Source organism: Brassica rapa, chromosome A09, assembly GCF_000309985.2.
Source record: "Brassica rapa cultivar Chiifu-401-42 chromosome A09, CAAS_Brap_v3.01, whole genome shotgun sequence".
In the NCBI taxonomy this organism is placed as follows: domain Eukaryota; kingdom Viridiplantae; phylum Streptophyta; class Magnoliopsida; order Brassicales; family Brassicaceae; genus Brassica; species Brassica rapa.
Genome location: NC_024803.2, coordinates 33811569 through 33833403, shown reverse-complemented (window position 1 = coordinate 33833403; position 21835 = coordinate 33811569). Strand labels below are relative to the sequence as shown.

Genomic DNA, 21835 nt, shown 5'->3' with positions numbered 1-21835 from the left:
ATGAAGATCACGCCTGAATAGGACAGTCTAGTAAACAATAAAAAATTGTAGGTTCAGTTCTAGTTTCCAAATAGATACACTTTTGAATGATATTGTGATTGAAAAATTGGCGAAATCACATTTTTAAATTATGACAGCGTGATAAAAAATTCTAAAGTAGTCACCACCTGTGTTTTCAAGTAACATTTGCTTTTTAACACTTTCAATAATTCCAAAGACCAAAACAGAGTTTGCTATAGAGTAACTGAATCAGCCAAAAAGACAAAACATGAGAACTAACGGGATGGACCCGTCAGTATAAAAAGACACTGATTAAAACTACTGTGCTCTTGTATCAAGCATTTCCGCTTTCTTGAGCAAGCACCGACTGCAACCAGGCTGGACCAGCCATAGCAATGTAGGAGTGATGCCTATTCTCGCATGTAACACTCTGTATATTCCTCCTTGGAATAACATGTTCAATACTCCAAGACTCCAACCATAGTAATCTTGAAAATATATCATTAGTTATGTCCTGAAACCAAGGGAAAATGCGAGGATTTAACATGACCTCTCCCGACCGGATCATAGGAGATTCAAAATAACATTTGCTATAATACTTAAAGTGACACTAAAACTGTTACAATGTGTTGTAAAACTATAATGGAGTTTAATAGTCATCTAAATGTATGTCATCTAATACGTGTCATCTTTAAAAAAATTCATATTGTGTGCTTGTAGCTTTCACTCTAAATATGGAAAAGCATTCATAAACCTAAATAATCTTAAGAGACATTCTTGGGAAGAAGATTGATAGTAACATACTCCAATACAAATATATTAGCAGGAGCTGATAAATGTTACCAGTCGCCAAGGTTAAGATGTGGAGAAGGAGAGCCTCCATAGATGCATTAGTGAGACATTTCTCTCTGTATCAGTTCTCACATGAGCTGTTTTTACTCTTATCATCTGATGTAATAGTCTGTACTAAACAACAGAAGAGAATGCATCAGATGTCAGTATTTATAATAAGTTGCTTCAAACCATTATTGGTTTGCAAGTGCTTTCGTTTGAGAAAGCAAAATTTTCCTCTGTCCGTAGATATTGTGAAAGCACCTTCCAAGCTTTTGAATCTCTTTGTTTTGGTAGATCCAAGCATCTCGTGTAGCAACCCTGAAACATCATTAGACTAACCACAACCAACAAAAGATCAAAAGAGAGAGATTACGATTGCAGCTGATCCGACCAAAAGAACTTATAATCTCACCTGTCATGGGTGTCCCATGCCCACTCTGAATCAGAGAAGGATATGTTAATGGAAAACAGAAACGATAGAGATGAACCTACAGCTGAACCTACAACTTCTTTGCTATCATTAAATAACAGATTGTGCTATCAACTTCTTTACGGGGTGATGAAGTAAAGAGGATGAATTATTTAGGGGAGACGTTTCGTTTACACAAAGAGAATACATAACAATATCAAAATGTGGATTGACAACATCGAAACTCTATCGATGAATCAGAGAAGAAACTCTTTGCTAAGAACGCGAAACCCTAATCCTCTTGCGGCTAAACTCATTGTTTTGGACTAAATCATAGAATAAGGCCCACTAAATTATTAATTGAAACGGTTAGTTTGGCTCCTTGTTCGGAAACTCGCTAGGCGCTACGCGTGCGGCGCATTTGGGCCTAGCGATTTATTAGAAAAGCGGAAATAAATCAGAAAGTATACGAGAAATTTTTTTCTGTATTTTATATGTATAATACTTTATTTATACATATAATACTCTATTTGTACTTATAATACAAGATAATACATGTTTATGTTACAGACGTCTACCTTGATTTTATACCATAAACTATTATATTATGTATATCGTTCAACTAGTCCAAAGTTATCGTGTTGGTTCAGTGGCACTGCTTGGTTTCTGGGAGATCAAAGGGTCATGAGTTCAAATGGTTTTTAAAGTCATTCTTTTTTTCATTAAAGTGAAAGATAATACGGTCTTTGCAAATTCATCTTTTTCATATACCTTCATGTAACCCTATAACGCAGCCACTCAGTTTTTTTCATCTTTTTGTTTGAGTTTTTTGATCTTTAATCAACAAAATCAAAGATGTATCATAAATAGATTGGATTTGAATAAATATCGGTTTCAGCTTTCGTTTTTCATGGTTTAAGAAAAAAAACGATTTTATATATAATCGTAAAAACACACCGATTTAATATAGTTCCGGGGTCAATTCGACATGAACTCGTCTTGCCGTGTTTTGCTTCCGATCAGAGACATATCACCGCGCTCTGTCACCGATGTGCGTGTACTCAGCCGATTACACGGACAAATCGCCGCAGAGGTTTGGCTAAGGAGGACAGGTGTCACATTCTCAGAGACCTATTTGATGATGTGTCTCTCTAAAAAGAAAAGAGTAAAGTTTTACTTTATAGTATTAGATTTGAGAACCGGATTACAGAACCGAAACTGGACAAAATAAAAGGATACAAACCAACGACGTTGAAACATAATAGTGACAAAGAGACGCCATCTATGTCAGCCGCCGGGTTCACCAAATCTTCACCTCGTCGTCAAGATCTCACGGCTGTAATTGGACCAATCCTCACCGCCATCAAACGCCGAGACTTGCATATATCTCAAATAACCACCGCTTATATCGGTCAAGGTTTCGTTTCTCTTGTCGGACCACCACTTTGGTTGATTTTCTCTTAGGTCACTTACCAAATTCCCAATATGATCACTCGCTACGTTCTCGCCGGAACCACCGCTTAATCTCTCATGCATGCCTTAGATCTAAACGGGATCACCACATGAACCTCTCATTGGTTAGATCCTCATCCTGACCAGCGCAACCTTCCTCATGCGAACCGCTCTCTCTCCAGTGTTTGACGACTTTGCACTATATCCAAACCATAAGCAACAACAGTTCAATTTATAGAGAGGAACTGTTTTCATATTGTTTGATTTCATCAATTTAACGATGTATATAGATGGGTGAAGACGCAGCGATTCTTGAATATAATGAAATAAATATAAGAGATCCGAAAAGGTTTGTATCAAAGAAATGAAGTTGTGAGAGAAACTTGAGAACTGACGTGTACAATTAATTGATATGGCAGTTCCACAATGAAATTAATTAAAAGCTGATGTGTCAAAGATAGAGAGACTAGTTGTGTTACTATTGTGCTGATTTCAATTGTTTAAGAATTTTGTGGAGTTTTGAGTTGTTTGAGGTTAGTTGGGATAGCTTGTCAACTTTATAAATATTCTCAAACAATTCCCAAAAAAAAATAGTTTAACTGCAAAAAGTCATTAATTAGTAGTTATATAATGTTTGATAAAAATTTAAATAAACTCATAAAAGTTTAGTCAAAATTTTCAAAGAATTTGTTACTTGTATTTATGGTAGAGGTTGAATAAGAATAATGCATCACTAAAGTAAGAAAAATAAACAAAATATAATAATTATGATAGTGAATTCAAAACAGATATACTATATATATCTGAGTAATTGAGTCAAGATTTACAATGTATCTTTTTAATTAACTAAATATAATTGTATCTCGTGATTCATTTTCTAAATATCAATACTATTAAAAGGGAAAGAGTCCTAAAAAATCTACTTATGCAAGGTTGTTGGACCTATTCATTAGAAATTTAAATTTCTTATATAATATTTACCTTATTTATTTTTTCCACAATTATATCATTTAAACCTCAAATGCGGGATCAACCCACACACGTTTATCATCTCCATATCCGTTTATATGTAGTAGACTTATTACGTTGGTAAATACACAATCATTATTAATGTTAAATATGTTGTTGCTTTGTTGAGTTTACATGTCGTAAAACATTGGCCCTTCAAGAAGTTATATGTATATATTAGTGAATTTTAAAAGTCAATCTTACACTATATTTTTAACCTATATAAACAATAATTTCTTTATATTTTTTGAAAATCGCTCACCATATGAAAATATATGCATGGATTCTTTTGATAGATTATATAATAGTTAATTTTTGTCATTCAAAGCTTTCATTTAATATTTTAAATACGAGAATATGCTGATTCTAAATTACAGTATATATATTTTTAAAAAATATATATATAAAAGTTGATAGGTATTGTTTAAAAGTTTTGAAAACAAAAAACATCAATAGGAAAACAATAACCTTATATATATTTCATAAATATTCCAAAATATAAATATCTTAACAAACAATCTACTAATCTCTATAAAATCGACAACTTAACAAATTAATACCAAAATTAAATCATATAAATACATTTAACATAAATTATAGAAAAATGTTTAAAACATAAAAAACTATCAATACAAAACGGGTTTAAATGTATAATAGTTTGTTTTAAATTATACTATTAAAAATAAAAACAAGGTAAAATAAGTTAAACAAATGGGTTAAATACATAAACGTGCCGGTCAAAATTATATGAAATCTTCAAAATTTTTAGTCTAATTTAAAATAACAAAAATAAATCATATAAAATCATATAAATAAATTTAACGTATATTATATAAAAAGTATAAAAATATATAAAGTATAAAAAAAATTATTTTTATTACATAAATAAAATTTTCAACCGAATATTAATTCCGTGCTTTTAAGCGCGGGTCAAAATCTAGTTAGAAGTTTTAAAATTTTATTGTTCTTAGTTTGTTAATAATCATATTTAGATAGCTCTTACCCAAAAAAAAAATCATATTTAGATAGTATAGTATCATACTGATAAATGCATATTCATTATTTGTTTACCATTCTTTTATGTTATCTTTTAAACTTTTTTGTGTTATTTATATATATTATTAGAAATGTTAACTAACGTATAGACATACCTCTTTATATCTTTATTTTATCTATATTATAAATATTCTTCTCTAAATATCTTTATTTTATATAACTCGTTAGCTCATTTGAGATCATTTTAATTTTTTTAAATTGCATCAAATCTATAACTCTATTTGTGAACCATATTAAAGATTTAAGAGAATTCATCATGTAATTTGCTTAAATGACCTTTTTTGTAGACTACACTCATATTATATTTGTTTATCATACCATATTTGATTAGTTTTTATGAAAGTTGTAACGTAACTGACTAAAAGAATTTGTGTCAAAACGTAAGATAATAATATTGATTAAAATTTTGATTTTTAATATCAAAATAAATTTGTTATTTTTGTTGATTGATAAAGAAAAATTTAAAACTCACATATAAACTTTTTCTTAATAATGTGTTTTACACAAGAGGCTTACTCCTCCCACTCACTTTTTAATTTTTTTTTTTTTTTGTAAATTCGTGGAAAATCAAAGAATGAGGTGACTCAATATAAAGAATAAGCCATAAGTAGGAAACAATGACACAAAATATTTTATATATATTTTATAAAAATATAAGTCATGCAATTACACTATTTTTAGTAAATTTTAATTTTATTACTAATATTAAACTAAATTATTAATATAAACTTGTGCGTAGTGCGAGTTAAAAATTTAGTATTATGTGTTTAAAATAGATTCTCAAAACAAGACGTATCTACAAATTGTAAAAACAAAAGGGGAATTCAATATCTGGTGTAAGCTAAGATTGACATTGACAATATGAAAAATTAGTTATTTTAATGAAAGAAGATAGTTGTTTTGATGACTAAACATATAATACACCCCAGTTAACAAAAATCAATTGATATATTTACTTAATTAAGAAATTAACAATGTGACTTTCTAACAAATTCCCCAAAACAGGTAAAACTACTTCTACTATAAGAATCATCTTGACCAATCCAACATTCTCACAAAATCTCTCGTTTCACACTACAATAAACAGACAAAAAAAAAGATACAGTTCAAATTTTGTGTTGTTATAGTACTTACATTATGGCAGTTCAAGTGTCAAAGAAAATTTACCATGCTTTCATTATTGTAAATTTACTTATAATTTTGTTTTCAGCACAAGTATCTGATTCTATCAAGCTGAAGGCATGTATTAAAAATTGTATCATAAATCAATGCATGCGAGGATCAGGGAAAGCGACTCCAGCCAAATGTTACACACCTTGCAAGATAATGTGTGATCCAAAGAAGGATGGGCATGAGATTGCTGATCCAAACATTTATCGTAATCCCGTAGTGAGATTCTGCATAAACTTTGGCTGGATATTCAGTAGTTGCAACAAATCTTGAAAACGAATTTTTTTTTCACTGCATAAGTTTTAAATCTATATTTTATATTTTTATTCAGTAAATATTTACTGTATCTTTTTTTCTGTAACAAAAATATAACAGTATAATTCAACAAAGATATCCCAAGTCAATGTGTGTTATAGTTTTTGACATAGTTCTTACATTTTGCAAAGTGTATCCTTTGTCCATGTGTGTGGGATATACATATTGGGTAAGAGTCGACAAGTATAATAAGCTCTCTCAATTGGTAACTTTAGACATATTCATATCAGTTTTCCGACTTTCATTTTGACGAAAGTCACATTCCTGAATTAGCGGGAAGAGTTAGACAAACTCCGTGTGCACCATCTTCGGCATAGCTTGGCTTCCCCACTCTCTAACCTCTCCCCACAAACAACGAAAGTGATATAACCTAATATCTTTTGACCCTTGTTTGATATGTTTCTACAGGTGTTTTAATACTGTTTTTAATAGATTTTAATATTTTTTAAGAATTTTGTGGTCTTGAGTCTTTTGAGGTAAGTTGGGAAAAAGTACAAAGAACAAGCAAAAATATATTCTTGGCAGATTTAAAACCATATGTCCAGGCCACTGTTGAACTACTTTAATTATAACCTTCAAATGATTAAAAAGTTATGACAATTTTACTAAGGTCATGTGATAGATACTTAGAAGATAAGCAAGTACATCATGAAATTGTGTGAAGACAAAATAACCCAAGACCAATTAAGATGATTTGCTATATAACTCCAAAGCCTCATTCCTTGCATAAAGAGAAAACTATACTACGACCCGCGCTTTAAGAGCAAATATATTTTTTAATAAAATATAATTTACAATATCAATAGATTTTAATATTTATTGATAAGTAATGTTTTAACATTTTTATTTTAGTAAATTTTAAACTATATAATTATATTATTTTGTATTTATATTAAATGGAAAAATTATCTAAAATATTACTTAATCTTTTTTAATTATTTCAACTCGTTTCATTACGAAGTTTTAATATAATATATGTAATTTGTTTGATTAAATTTGTGCTATATATCTATTTGATAAATTTTTAATTATAAAACTTATTTGATATTAATTTATCAACTTTAACATTTTATTTGTATAAAATTATTTAATGTCTACTTAAAACAAGCATAACTTCTCATATATAATTGTATGTTCTTAAAAATTAAAAAATTAAGAATAATAATTTACAATTTATTAAGTTTAAAGCAATGCCATTTTTATTTATTAAAACACAAATAAAATAACCTTTAAATATTTAATTAATTGTTGACAAAAAATATTTAATGAATTTTATATTTAATTATTTTGTATTAGCTAAATCTGCAAAAATAAGTATACTTATTTTCAACTTTTTATAAAATATTTGAGTGGTTTTAAATCAAATAATTTTTAAAAAGATAAATAAATTGTTATTAATAAGGTAGGACTTAATGGTTTATATTGTTTGGATACAAGATTAGTTATTATGTTGTTTGGAAACACATTTAGTAGTATAATGTTATTATTTTTCACAATTATAAGAATGAATTTCAGTATATAGTAAAATGATGTATCTTATATATTAAAACAGAAGTCACAGCCTTGATTCATGTGTGATTTTTTTTTAAAATGGATTTATTTTTAGAAAGCCATATTATATTTAATATATAATCTTATCATTTAAATTTTGGGCCTACCACAAAAAATTTTTGGGCTATCAATAATTGGATTTAAACAATAGATGATCCATTAGATTTGTAAATAGTATAAATTAAATAGATATAATTTAATGTTGTAATACTATACCTCTATATGCTAAATATTTAAATATTTATCGATGTTAACTTTTAAAATTATAAAGCATTTTTTTAAATAACAAAAATCATATTATCTAACAATGATATTTTTTTTCTTAAAGACACATGTTATCCACACAATTGCCAATTGACTTGTGTTTTACTCCCTCTATTTCTAAAAGATTCATGTTTTGGAAAAATATTTTGTTTCAAAAAGATGTATATTTTATGTTTTCTATGAGAAAATTGCAAACTTTTTTTTAAAAAAAATTGGTTTTATTAGATTACTATTGGTTAAAAGTTGTTGAAAATTAAAAAATACAGAAAACGATAAATTTACTATAGTGATTTAATGCATTTTCTTAATATGTGTGAAAACACTAAAAAATTTATCTTTCAGGAACGGAGGGAGTATAGTATAAAAATTTACTAAGTGTGAGAAATTGTAGTTACTTATTATATAGTGGAAACCTGAAACAACTACAAAAATGGTGGGTAATAGATTTAGCAGTGGAGATATTGGAATTAGAAAAGAAGTTATATTCAATTTATTTCAAAATTACGTTTGAAAAAGTATTATATATAAAACAATATGTTTAAAAAAAAAGACACATGTCATCCGCACAATTGTCAATTAACTTGTGTTTTATAGTATAAAAGATCAATATTATTAATACAAAATCATTGCTAATAATTGTCCATATTACTTGCATGGATCAGTCGCCGATTTAAGTGTGAACGGTTATTCATTTATTTTTATTTTTGGAAAAAAATATTTATTTAAATGTAAGGGGTGTTGTTTAACCAGTGATTTAAAATCATTTATCCATGTTTTAATCTATCAAAATTTTAAATTTTTAAAAAAGGCTATGTTAATAAATTCTAAAATATATATAATGTGTCTTAGATTTTGAATTTAATCATTTATTCGTGACACTAAGAGATGATCTGAAATCAATTTAAAATATAATTTAAAAAATATATATATATTGAAAGTTGAGTAAAGTTAGATTTTAAATCATTCATTTAAGAACATAAGATTTTATAATAGAACCTCAAATCATCATTCGAATCACAGTAAATTGCGTTTAGATTTAAATTCGATTAAAATAGATAATTGAATTGCTAAAAAAGAAAATAACAACACCTTAGATAACACATCTATCTATCTCTATATATAAAGGAGAGAGACAACTCTCCTTAGGCTATCCAGCTCAGCAAAGAGGTAGGGGGTTTAGACACCACGTGGCATCTAAAAAACAAAGAAATTGCTCTCTCCGGTTTGTGTTGTTTTTACGTGATGGGCTCTACGATTGTATTTTAATTTTGGTTTGTGTTTTGCTACATTTTGCTTGGGCTTTATGCATAATCTTAACCCCATATAAATTAGGTTTTCTATTCTTCTGGCCTTTAATCACCTTTCAGCTCACGGTTACGTTTTACCTTTAAATCAGCTCGTCATGATTGCATCAGAACATCAGTTACTCTTTCTTCTTCGTCTATCTTCTACAATCTCACGTTGATTAAATATACCTCGGGTCTTTGCTTCGTTTATGATCTCAGAAGCCTAAGCAGCAAACAGCAAATTGAGGATTGAGAAGGCTGATGTGTAGTTGCGTGAGTCAGTATGTCAAAGAGAACGTAGCTTTGGAAATCTGAGCTTAGGTATGGAAGGCAAGCCTGAAGTCATCGGTAAGATCTTTTTTTTTCTCTCATAACCAGTTCTTTGGTTGTCTCTGATTTTGAATTCATCAATCGATCCACAGCCCAGAATCAGTGAAACTTTAGCTGAGTTATGTAGGAGAATCATCGCATGATTGAAGCAGCCAATAAACTTACTTGATTTGCATGTGATGTGTTCTCTCAGGTGATACTAGGAGAAGGTAGTAACCAGATATGTGACGCAGGACAAGCTCTTATTAACGAAAACTTATATGAAAGGTTATGTAGTCATGTATACTTTTTATTGGCAGCAGACAAGAAACAATATGGAGAATTATACGCTATCTTAAAGGTAATGATTTGATATTGTAAACATATGTATTTACAACTGTTAGCTATCTTTCGTCTTTCTCGAATAATAAGATGTTCGTTTTAGTATTATATCTCATGTCTATGCTATCTTTTTGTTATGCAGGAAATTCAAGGGCTACTTAGGCACGGTGTAGCTGCTGTTAAGATTTCTACTCAGTTCTCACTTTGGTATCTGCTTTATTGAATTTCTTCCTCCATTCACAAACATGTTTGAATTCTTGACATGAGACTTCTCTTAGTTTTACACCAAAGCAAATAAGTATGGAATCTTACAAGATATTTATTTTTGTGGTTCCAGCTGCTTCTCCATCCTGACTCTGATGATTCCGCTTAGCTATCCCAGGTAAGAAAAAGAATAAGAAGAAGAAACAAATAAATGTTGGAGATAATATGTTGCAAAAAGAAATTTGGAGTCTTAGATGTTTTTTTCCTTCCTTCTCTAGATTCAGACGGGAAAGCTTTTGACCTATATTACTTACTGAAATGAACAAGCGCTTGGTAAGTCTCCATGTTTTCTAAATGATTTATGTTCATTTCCAATACTGATATCCGAATACTCAAGATTGTTTGCATAATCTACACACACTCTTGCCTAATAAATGAAATCTTTGAAACTTGAGAGACAGAAGGCACGTGCAAGGGCAATAATTTCAATGCTATATGTCACTTCCTTGGTTACCAAGCTTGCGGATCTCTCACACTGAAATTCAATTGTTATTATGCATATGTAAGTCACTGCCACTCTGACCACAACACTAATTCCACATCCTCGCTGCAGGTTTAAATGGTGACATGGAAACAATGACCAACTCTAAAAGTCATGTAAACAAGTGGAAATCTGGTGCTGTACCTACTAAAATTGGCAGACGTACAATTCATCCGAGTAAGCAGTTTCTGTTTTGTTTACAAAAACATCAAAAAGATGCATGCTTAATAATGTTGCTTTTTATCTTTCTCAGTTGTTAGTAATGTTTAAATAGTTTGTAACAGGCTTTCAGACAGAACACAGAGAAACCCACGACCTCTTCAGGTGCACATTAGCCACTTTGTTATTCATGTGCAGAACCCACGACCTCTTCAGTATGATGGTCCCTGATGCTGCAGATTACATGGGACGTATCAATATAAGCGACATAAATGAAGGACACACTTGCTACTAAAGGAGGTGAACAACTATCAATAGCCTTCTCCTTCTAGAGCTCGTAATCTCTTTGAAGTTGATCTTTTAATTGATCTTTGTGTTGTTTATAGTTTTCTAATAGAGAAAAAAATTATCATGGTAAGATACTACAAGGCTGTGGGAGATTAGCAAGTAAGCCCGAGGAAGAATCAAATTAAGAGAAAAAAACGAATGCTCTGATTTTTGTATACACCATACAAGACGCTACTACTCTTAGACTTGGTGGTGAAGAGTGAATGGAATGGACAAGAAAAAAAAGAACAATGATAACGACAATCGGAATAATTTTTCGAAAAACTACAAGCAATCGCCTAAATGATACTACTATACTCTGCAATGTTTAAAGATCCAACCCATCCATCCATCAGTAACCACAATCACATCACTTGAAAATAATACAAAAAATGACTCGAAAAATATCCCCTCTTTTAAGTCTTAAAAGCTACAAGATATTCATACTGAAATCATTTCACGAGCATGTTAAACATCAGGGGCCACCATCCAAAATATCATTCGATTTGTGTTAGCTAAGGCCGCGTAAGACAATCTGGTCTACAAAAATATGAAAATTCTCAGTTTTTCGGATCATCCTCTCAACTCACTAACCAGATACATGGATCTAATAGTGATTAGATTCCTTAACGCCGGTAACACATAAACTTACAATGTCAAGAACATACAAGAATATTTTCATCAAACAACACTGATTTCGTCTATTCACTTGGTTTCTAAAGAATCATATATAAATGCCTTTTACCTCTATGGCATTTTGATGTTATGAACGTAGACAAACTAGAATAGCGGCAATTGCAAAGCAACAATAATTAAAACATACCAAGGTCCGATACAATAGCTAGAATAACACATCAAAACATCCCTCTATGATATATGTGTCGAACAACGTCCGTGTTTACTTTGGAACACTGAAAACAATGAAATCGACAATTCAAAACCGAACCTGTGTAAACGATGTCGCATTCCAATTTTTTTTTAAAAAGTTTATTATAATATTCTAAGCTATATGAAAATTATACAAAAATAATTATCTAAATGAATAATAAAAAAAATCTTTATTTCATTTTATGAAAAATTTATTTACCTTATAAAAAACCTTTTTATGTATTTTATATATGGATTAATATATAGAAATATTTTTTTAAAAACAATTGGGAGCCCTTTATATGTTGGGTTCCATTCAAATGTTTAAAACAATGAGCTCCAACCCGACCCTATTTATATTACTATTACAGATGAATGAGAAATTGTGTTCTATTAAAATTTACAGATTATATGTTTTTTATTGGGCAAATATTAGCTTCACTCTCTCCATTTTAAAATAATATTTTTTTTAAGGGATTCAATACCTTTTAACATATTACCGACATCCACTTACTGATTTGCATGACAATAATAGTCAACATGCAAGTATAATCCATAATATTAAACAATTTAGCACCATCGGAAAAATTCACATGCACATAACAATAAATCAAAAACCATAGGACAATACTGTTAAAATAAAATAGATTAAGTCATCATAGCAAAATAACAACAAGAAAAAAAAACATCACAAACTAATCTACAGTAAAAACCTCATTTTTAATTTATTAAAATTAAATTTAAAATAATTTTCAAATATTTTATAAAATTAAAATATATTTTAATATAAAATAATTTTATTATAACTCACCCGTCCGTAGAGCGGACTAATCCCTAGTCCTTACTAATAAAAGGGACCTTTTGAGGCTCCATAGAGCGTCCACATCAGCAAAAAAAATTCTCCCGAAAGATGACACGTGGCATAAAATATAGTTTTACATTGTAAACATACAGCATTAAAAAATGAAAAAACTACATTAAACATATGTAAGATTACTATTTTTCACTTAAAAAAAAAGATGGCTTATCTCCATAATGTAAAACTACCGTTTTATAAAAAAAAAACAAAAAACATTATATATAATTTCGAAAATAATAATTATATGTAAAACATACAATATAAAAATGGAAATACTACAATAAACATAAATATGTTTGACTATTTGTCCAAGTTCTTCTATTAAACATTGCCGTTTTACATTAAAAATAGAAAAATACGTAAAAATTTAAACATCTATCTTAAAATATAAAATATAGACATTAACTAAATATAAAGTATAAAAAAGAGAAATACTCAATATATAAAAAAAATCCTTACTAATAAAAGGGACCTTTTGAGGCTCCATAGAGCGTCCACATCAGCAAAAAAAATTCTCCCGAAAGATGACACGTGGCATAAAATATAGTTTTACATTGTAAACATACAGCATTAAAAAATGAAAAAACTACATTAAACATATGTAAGATTACTATTTTTCACTTAAAAAAAAAGATGGCTTATCTCCATAATGTAAAACTACCGTTTTATAAAAAAAAACAAAAAACATTATATATAATTTCGAAAATAATAATTATATGTAAAACATACAATATAAAAATGGAAATACTACAATAAACATAAATATGTTTGACTATTTGTCCAAGTTCTTCTATTAAACATTGCCGTTTTACATTAAAAATAGAAAAATACGTAAAAATTTAAACATCTATCTTAAAATATAAAATATAGACATTAACTAAATATAAAGTATAAAAAAGAGAAATACTCAATATATAAAAAAAATAAGTAAATATTATAAATATATAAATATACGAATTATATATACAATAATAAGTAAATGCACAATTTTTTAAAAATGAAAAGAGTATATTAAATATTAAACATCTATCTTAAAATGTAAAATATAGATATTAAGTAAATAGAAAATATAAGAAAAAGAAATAAACAACTTAAAAACAATGAAAAAAGTATATTAAGATTTAAACATCTATCTTAAAATGTAAAATATAGATATTACGCAAATAGAAAGTATAAGAAAAGGAAATACACAATTTAAAAAAATGGAAAAAGTACATTAGTATTTAAACATCTATCTTAAAATGTAAATCAATCTTAAAATATAAAATTATTAGTAAATAGAAAGTATAAGAAATAAAAATACACAATATAAAGAAAAATAAATAATAAGTAAATATATATTTTTATACTTTTTATGTTTAAGGTTTAGAGTTAAGGGGTGAGGATTTGAGATTGAGATTTAAAAATTTATAAAATAAAACATAAATATTAAAAATTTAGGGCCTTTTGAGGCTCCATAGAGCGTCCACATCAGCAAAAAAATTCACCCGAAAGATGACACGTGGCATAAAATATAGTTTTACATTGTAAACATACAGCATTAAAAAATGAAAAAACTACATTAAACATATGTAAGATTACTATTTTTCACTTAAAAAAAAAGATGGCTTATCTCCATAATGTAAAACTACCGTTTTATAAAAAAAAACAAAAAACATTATATATAATTTCGAAAATAATAATTATATGTAAAACATACAATATAAAAATGGAAATACTACAATAAACATAAATATGTTTGACTATTTGTCCAAGTTCTTCTATTAAACATTGCCGTTTTACATTAAAAATAGAAAAATACGTAAAAATTTAAACATCTATCTTAAAATATAAAATATAGACATTAACTAAATATAAAGTATAAAAAAGAGAAATACTCAATATATAAAAAAATAATAAGTAAATATTATAAATATATAAATATACGAATTATATATACAATAATAAGTAAATGCACAATTTTTTAAAAATGAAAAGAGTATATTAAATATTAAACATCTATCTTAAAATGTAAAATATAGATATTAAGTAAATAGAAAATATAAGAAAAAGAAATAAACAACTTAAAAACAATGAAAAAAGTATATTAAGATTTAAACATCTATCTTAAAATATAAAATATAGATATTACGCAAATAGAAAGTATAAGAAAAGGAAATACACAATTTAAAAAAATGGAAAAAGTACATTAGTATTTAAACATCTATCTTAAAATGTAAATCAATCTTAAAATATAAAATTATTAGTAAATAGAAAGTATAAGAAATAAAAATACACAATATAAAGAAAAATAAATAATAAGTAAATATATAATATAAACTCGAAAGATGACACGTGACATTAAACATATGTAAGATTACTATTTTTCACTTAAAAAAAAGACGGCTTATCTCCATAATGTAACATTACCGTTTTATAAAAAAAACAAAAAACATTATATATAATTTCGAAAATAATAAATATATGTAAAACATACAACATAAAAATGGAAATACTACAATAAACATAAATATGTTTGACTATTTGTCCAAGTTCTTCTATTAAACATTGTCGTTTTACATTAAAAATAGAAAAATACGTAAAGATTTAAACATCTATCTTAAAATATAAAATGTAGACATTAACTAAATATAAAGTATAAAAAAGAGAAATACTCAATATATAAAAAAAATAAGTAAATATTATAAATATACGAATTATATATACAATAATAAGTAAATGCACAATTTTTTAAAAATGGAAAGAGTATATTAAATATTAAACATCTATCTTAAAATGTAAAATATAGATATTAAGTAAATAGAAAATATAAGAAAAAGAAATACACAACTTAAAAACAATGAAAAAAGTATATTAAGATTTAAACATCTATCTTAAAATGTAAAATATAGATATTACGCAAATAGAAAGTATAAGAAAAAGAAATACACAATTTAAAAAAATGGAAAAAGTACATTAGTATTTAAACATCTATCTTAAAATGTAAATCAATCTTAAAATATAAAATTATTAGTAAATAGAAAGTATAAGAAATAAAAATACACAATATAAAGAAAAATAAATAATAAGTAAATATATAATATAATCTCGAAAGATGACACGTGGCATAAAATATAGTTTTACATTTTAATATTACTTATTTTTGAAAATTATAAAAAATATGTAAACATACAGCATAAAAAAATGGAAAAACTACATTAAACATATGTAAGATTACTATTTTTCACTTAAAAAAAGACGGCTTATCTCCATCATGTAACATTACCGTTTTATAAAAACAACAAAAAACATTATATATAATTTTAAAAATAATAAATATATATAAAACATACAACATAAAAATGGAAATACTACATTAAACATATGTAAGATTACCATTTTACATTTTTATTTTAAGAAAAAATATGTAAACATACAACATAAAAAATGAAAAAAGTACATTAAACATATGTAAGATTACCATTTTTCACTAAAAAAAAAGACGGCTTATCTCCATAATGTAACATTACTATTTTGTAAAAAAGAAAATTATATATAATTTCGAAAATAATAAATAATATGTAAACATACACCATAAAAAATGGAAATACTACATTAAACATATGTAAAATTACCATTTTACATTTAAAAATAAAAATAATATGTAAACATATAACATAAAAAATGGAAAAACTACATTAAACATATGTAAGATTACCATTGTTCACTAAAAAAACGGGTTATCTTCATAATGTAACATTACCATTTTATTAAAAAAAGAAAAAAAAACATAAATATAACTATTTGACTATTTATCCAAGTTCTTCTATTAAACATTGCCGTTTTACATTAAAAATGGAAAAATACATAAAGATTTAAACATCTATCTTAAAATATAAAATATAGACATTAACTAAATATAAAGTATAAGAAAGAGAAATACTCAATATATAGAAAAATAAATAATAAGTAAATATTATAAATATATAAATATACGAATTATATATACAATAATAAGTAAATGCACAATTTTTAAAAAATGGAAAGAGTACATTAAATATTAAACATCTATCTTAAAATGTAAAATATAAATATTAAGTAAATAGAAAGTATAAGAAAAGGAAATACACAATTTAAAAAAATGGAAAAAATACATTAGTATTTAAACATCTATCTTAAAATGTAAATCAATCTTAAAATATAAAATTATTAGTAAATAGAAATTATAGGAAATAGAAATACACAATATAAAGAAAAATAAATAATAAGTAAATATATAATATAAGTGAATACCAAATTTAAAAAATGGGAAATTACATTAAGATTTAAAAATATATATTAAAATTTAAAATATAGATATTACGTAAATAGAAAGTATAACAAATGGAAATATACAATTTAAAAAAATAGAAAACGTACATTAAGATTTAAACATCTATCTTAAAATGTAAAATAGAGATATTAAGTAAATTAAAAGTACAAGAAATGGAAATACATATACATGAAAATAAATAATAAGTAAATAATGTAAATATATAATATATGAATTATATATGTAATAATAAGTAAATACACAATTTTTTTAAAAATGGAAAAAGTTCATCAAGCATTAAACATCTATCTTAAAATGTAAAATATATAATATAAGTAAATACACAATTTAAAAATGGAAAAAGTACATTAATATTTAAATATCTATTTAAAAATATAAAATATAGATATTACGTAAATAAAAATATAAGAAATGGAAATAAACGTTTAAAAAAATGGAAAAAGTACATTAAGATTTAAGCATCTATCTTAAAATGTACTTCTATCTTAAAATGGTAGTAAATTATATAAAAATGGAAATACCACATTAAACAAAAAAAAATGTATAGTTTTACATCAAAAAAGTCCCTATAAAACTCATTATTCCATCCACATCAATCTCACACTATTAAGGAAAATTTCAAAGCACTCGAGCAAAAAAATGGTTTCACTATCAACTCTTGCCGTCCCAAAAACCTTTAATGACCTTGAATGAGATTTTTTTATAACAACAAACTTTTTGTTATGTGGATTCATTGTTGGGAAACACGCAACTTCCAAAAGCCAAACTTATTCATGGGAATTGAATTGTTTTTCATAGACTCAAAGGTATTCTTACAAATTTAAATTAATCTAATCCATAATTTTATTGTTAATATTCATACTAACTCTTTCATGATCAAACCATTTCAGTTAATAACCATTCAAACGTTTATCCCGAAACACTTCCTTCCTCGCCGAATCAAGTATTGGTTCATATTGGTTTAGTATTGTTTTTGGTTTACTAACCGGTTTAGGATGGTCCTATTGTAAATATAATTTAAGTTGGTTTAGCATATATTATGTTTAAAATAACTTAAATTAAATAATAATAATATTATGCTTAAAATATAATTTTAGAGACTTTTCAAATATAGTTTACAGAACATTATATTTATAGGTGATGAATTTAATTTATTAAATTTGTTTATTACTTAAAACTAAGTTTTTAAAAAAACGTACTGAGTTATAAATTTCAATGATGGATTGGTGAGTATAACATGAAGACAAAAATATAAATATCTGATTTTCAAGATAAGAAATTCAGCTTTTATTGAGATACTCAATATATAATATCTTAAATTATTTTTTAAAAAATATACATAATTTATATATTTAGATTAATCTTCCAAACTTAAACTATTATATTATATATGAATAATGTTTTTAAATAAAAATAATTTCTGATTTAAAATAAAAATAAAAACAACAAATGTTTATTTTCAAATAATGGATGTAATTTACATTATAATATCATTTAACAAGTATTAGATACGTTTTGATATATCATTATTTTCTATTTCCAGAAAACAATAAATTGTTAAACATCAATATCATCTAGGTTAAGTATACGAACAACAAAAATTCAAACATCACAAAAAATATTTACATAACCATTATAATACAATAATTTAATCAAAAATACAATTAAAAAATATTAAAAAGAATAGTTATATACTTAATATTTGAAAATAAAAGATATTTTTGCTAAAATTATACTTACCTGGCCAAGGAGATCGACCATCATTTTACGGATCGATCGAATGTTGAGCATGTGGTCGATCCAAAAATACTCTGCAGTTTAATAAAATCTCTAAAACATTTATTCCAACACTCAAAAGATAGTTTTGTTAAATATGATAACTAGATAGCCAATAAAATTACAAAAAAATATTTAAATAGTAAAAAATATGTTAATTTAACGTGTTAAAATTTAAAAATAAATTTTAATTATGACATGCATTTTAACATTTATATAAATATAAATAATTTAACAACTTCAATTAGAAAAAAAATAAAAATCCCGGGCGTAGCCCGGGTTAATCCCTAGTTTTTATAAATAAAGTAGGCTTTGGTCTCTTCTCCTTTCTTGTGCCACGTCACTATGGAAGGAGAGGCAAATTGCACCACGTCAACGCTCACCTTAAACTCCTCGGAATGGGCCTACGACGACAATGAAAGAGTTAGTAGTCTAATGTTTTCAAAACCCAAACAAACACAATATTTACGAAGCGCAAGCAGTCTTCTCTCCACCTGCGTTTCCGCTATGTGTTTCCACTATTCCTGTTGAGATTCCCTGCAACCCTCAGACAACAGCTTCAGGTTTCTGTAACGCTTAGACTAGACGATGAGATGGTGTCTATACTTCTAACTATTAAATCAATCCTTCAATCTCTCCCGCAGCGATGAATTCAATAGCTTCCTTCCCTAAAGTTTCGATGAAATTCCTGAAAAAACATTATATAATAACCGTCTAAGAAATCTCCAAATCCAGCTTCTTCAACAGAATCTAATCTCTTTCTTACTACAAAACCTGCAACAATGGTATCGTACCGAAAAGGGGTCGACATGCTCCTTCTTGATGATAGGTGTCGACATGCTCCTTCTTGATGAAAAGGTTTGTCTCTGAACCTGACAGCTTCTCATAGACTTGAAGACATCTAATTTTGTTTGCCTCTTCCCAGGAAACCCTTATCCAAGGGTCTATCAGTGAACATTGGCTTAACTCTTTCCGACATCTGCTGAGAGAAGGTGCAACTTATGAGATTAGCGGATTGATGTTGTCAGTAGCAACACGGAATTGAAGTTCTCAGATTCAAAAGAATCGATACACTTCACAAACTATACTAAGTGTGTTGAGAGGACCGAATCACGTGCTTCAATTCCGTTGGAGCTCTTTACGTTATGCAGCCTTAATGTCTTTGGCAAATACTAATAGTCAGTTACCTGGTGAGTCCTATTACTTTATATATATAGATTTTGAATTTTGTGTCCATTTCTGTGCTAATTTGTTATATGGTCTAATAGGTGATGGAAGCTTGGAACATGCAATGAAACGTGATGCTCCATTAGTAGCAGAGTATCTTGGAGGTGCTGTTAACTGTGATGCTCCTCATATTACTGATCCAATAGGTGTCTCTTCATGCATTGAGAGCTGCCTAGAAGATGCTGGTGTGTCACCCAAGGACATAACAAAAACTAACTTTCAGGCTTCCGAAATTTTGTAAAAAAGGTTTCCATTTATTTGTCTGAATGTTTTTTCAGGTAAACTACATTTATGCGCATGCAACTTCCACTCTTGCTGGTGATCTTGCTGAGATCAATGCCTTAAAAAGGTGTTCAAAAGCATTGGGATCAAAATCTATGCCACTAAGGTTTTTCCCCAACGCTCAATTTTATTTTAATGATCTTTTCCTCTTCTATTTCCTGTATTGGTTTGTGAATGTTGAGATTCATCTCTTGCCTCTTTCAATTTTACGATTGCATAACAAACCTGAAATATGTTTTTCTATCTGTTCAGAATGTTGATTGTTATAGAATTACTTATATGTTTAATTTTTGACTCTCTCATCACCAGGAGCATTGAGATCACACAAGTTCAAAGGTTGCAAATGAAAGTTCATAAATATCTCCATGAGCAGTTTGAGGTAATGAATTCACCTGCATAGCAGCTAAAGAAACTAACCTTCTTTATTGCTGATTTCAAACCAGGAAGAGTATGAATTTTTGTTAATGGTTTAAGCCTGGTTCATGAATTGTAGTTAACTTTTATACCAAAACATGTTGCATATATGTTTCGCATATGCAGCTACCTGCTGAAATTAGAGAAGAAAATGTTCAACAATTGGTAACCATGACCCGTCTTTCTCTCTTTGTTTCAATATAAGGCAGAAAACTAGAATTTCCTTTGTTTTGCTTTTGAGAATGAAGGGACTAAGGATAACCTTTAGTGGACAAATCCATAAATACTAGAACACAGTGGCACAAGTGGAACTCCTTGGAGATATTGAAGCTGATTTACGATGTTGGTTTAGGAAGCAATAGCTATCTAAGTAATTATTTCATTCATCAGTTTTACTCCACTAGCAAAAAGTACATTCCCGAACAGTACGTTGGTGATCTCATCCCGTTTTAAACTATTTCATAAATAGATTTGTATGACCAGTATATGAACATTGTTTATTCCAAATCAACATTCTCTCCTTCCCCGTGTAACATACATTCGATTATTAATCCAGTCTGACACATGAATAAAAATCTTCACAATTTTCTACGTGTGATAGCATCAAGAACAACCAAATACACATTCTCACAGCCATTTTTAAAATACCTTAAAGGCCACGTTCTTCTGCTATCAAAACAAAGGCCCAAACAAATGCTAAACCATTACGTATAGCGTTAACGACAAAATGATGGGCCCCTCAATATCCGGCATCACATGAACAACAAATCAAGTAGCTATGTCGGTAAATCCATTGTGGAAAACTCATACAAAATATCGAAGCTCTACAACGTTCAATAGTGTAATATGGGATACGTTAGTCGGAATATAA

At 27.4% G+C, this 21835-nt stretch overlaps 3 long non-coding RNA genes across 5 annotated transcripts; 2 read left to right on the top strand and 1 right to left on the bottom strand.

Annotated features, from left to right (window-relative positions):
* Positions 1-605: 605 nt before the first annotated feature.
* On the bottom strand, positions 606-1490 carry LOC103841198. Of its 2 annotated transcripts, none has more exons than XR_004451884.1 (2): positions 1247-1490; positions 606-1152 (listed from the first exon to the last, which is right to left on the bottom strand). It is a non-coding gene; the product is annotated as an uncharacterized LOC103841198 (long non-coding RNA). The 2 variants fall into 2 exon arrangements; XR_004451883.1 differs by having other exon boundaries at positions 606-1168; positions 1247-1388.
* An 8066-nt stretch (positions 1491-9556) lies between these two features.
* Positions 9557-13036, top strand: LOC117128540. 2 transcript variants are annotated; one of them, XR_004451889.1, is made up of 3 exons: positions 9557-9693; positions 9869-10015; positions 10139-13036. It is a non-coding gene; the product is annotated as an uncharacterized LOC117128540 (long non-coding RNA). The 2 variants fall into 2 exon arrangements; XR_004451888.1 differs by having other exon boundaries at positions 9869-13036.
* Positions 13037-19216: 6180 nt separating this feature from the next.
* On the top strand, positions 19217-21725 carry LOC117128543. The gene is made up of 2 exons (XR_004451900.1): positions 19217-20231; positions 20310-21725. It is a non-coding gene; the product is annotated as an uncharacterized LOC117128543 (long non-coding RNA).
* The last annotated feature ends 110 nt before the right edge of the window (positions 21726-21835 follow it).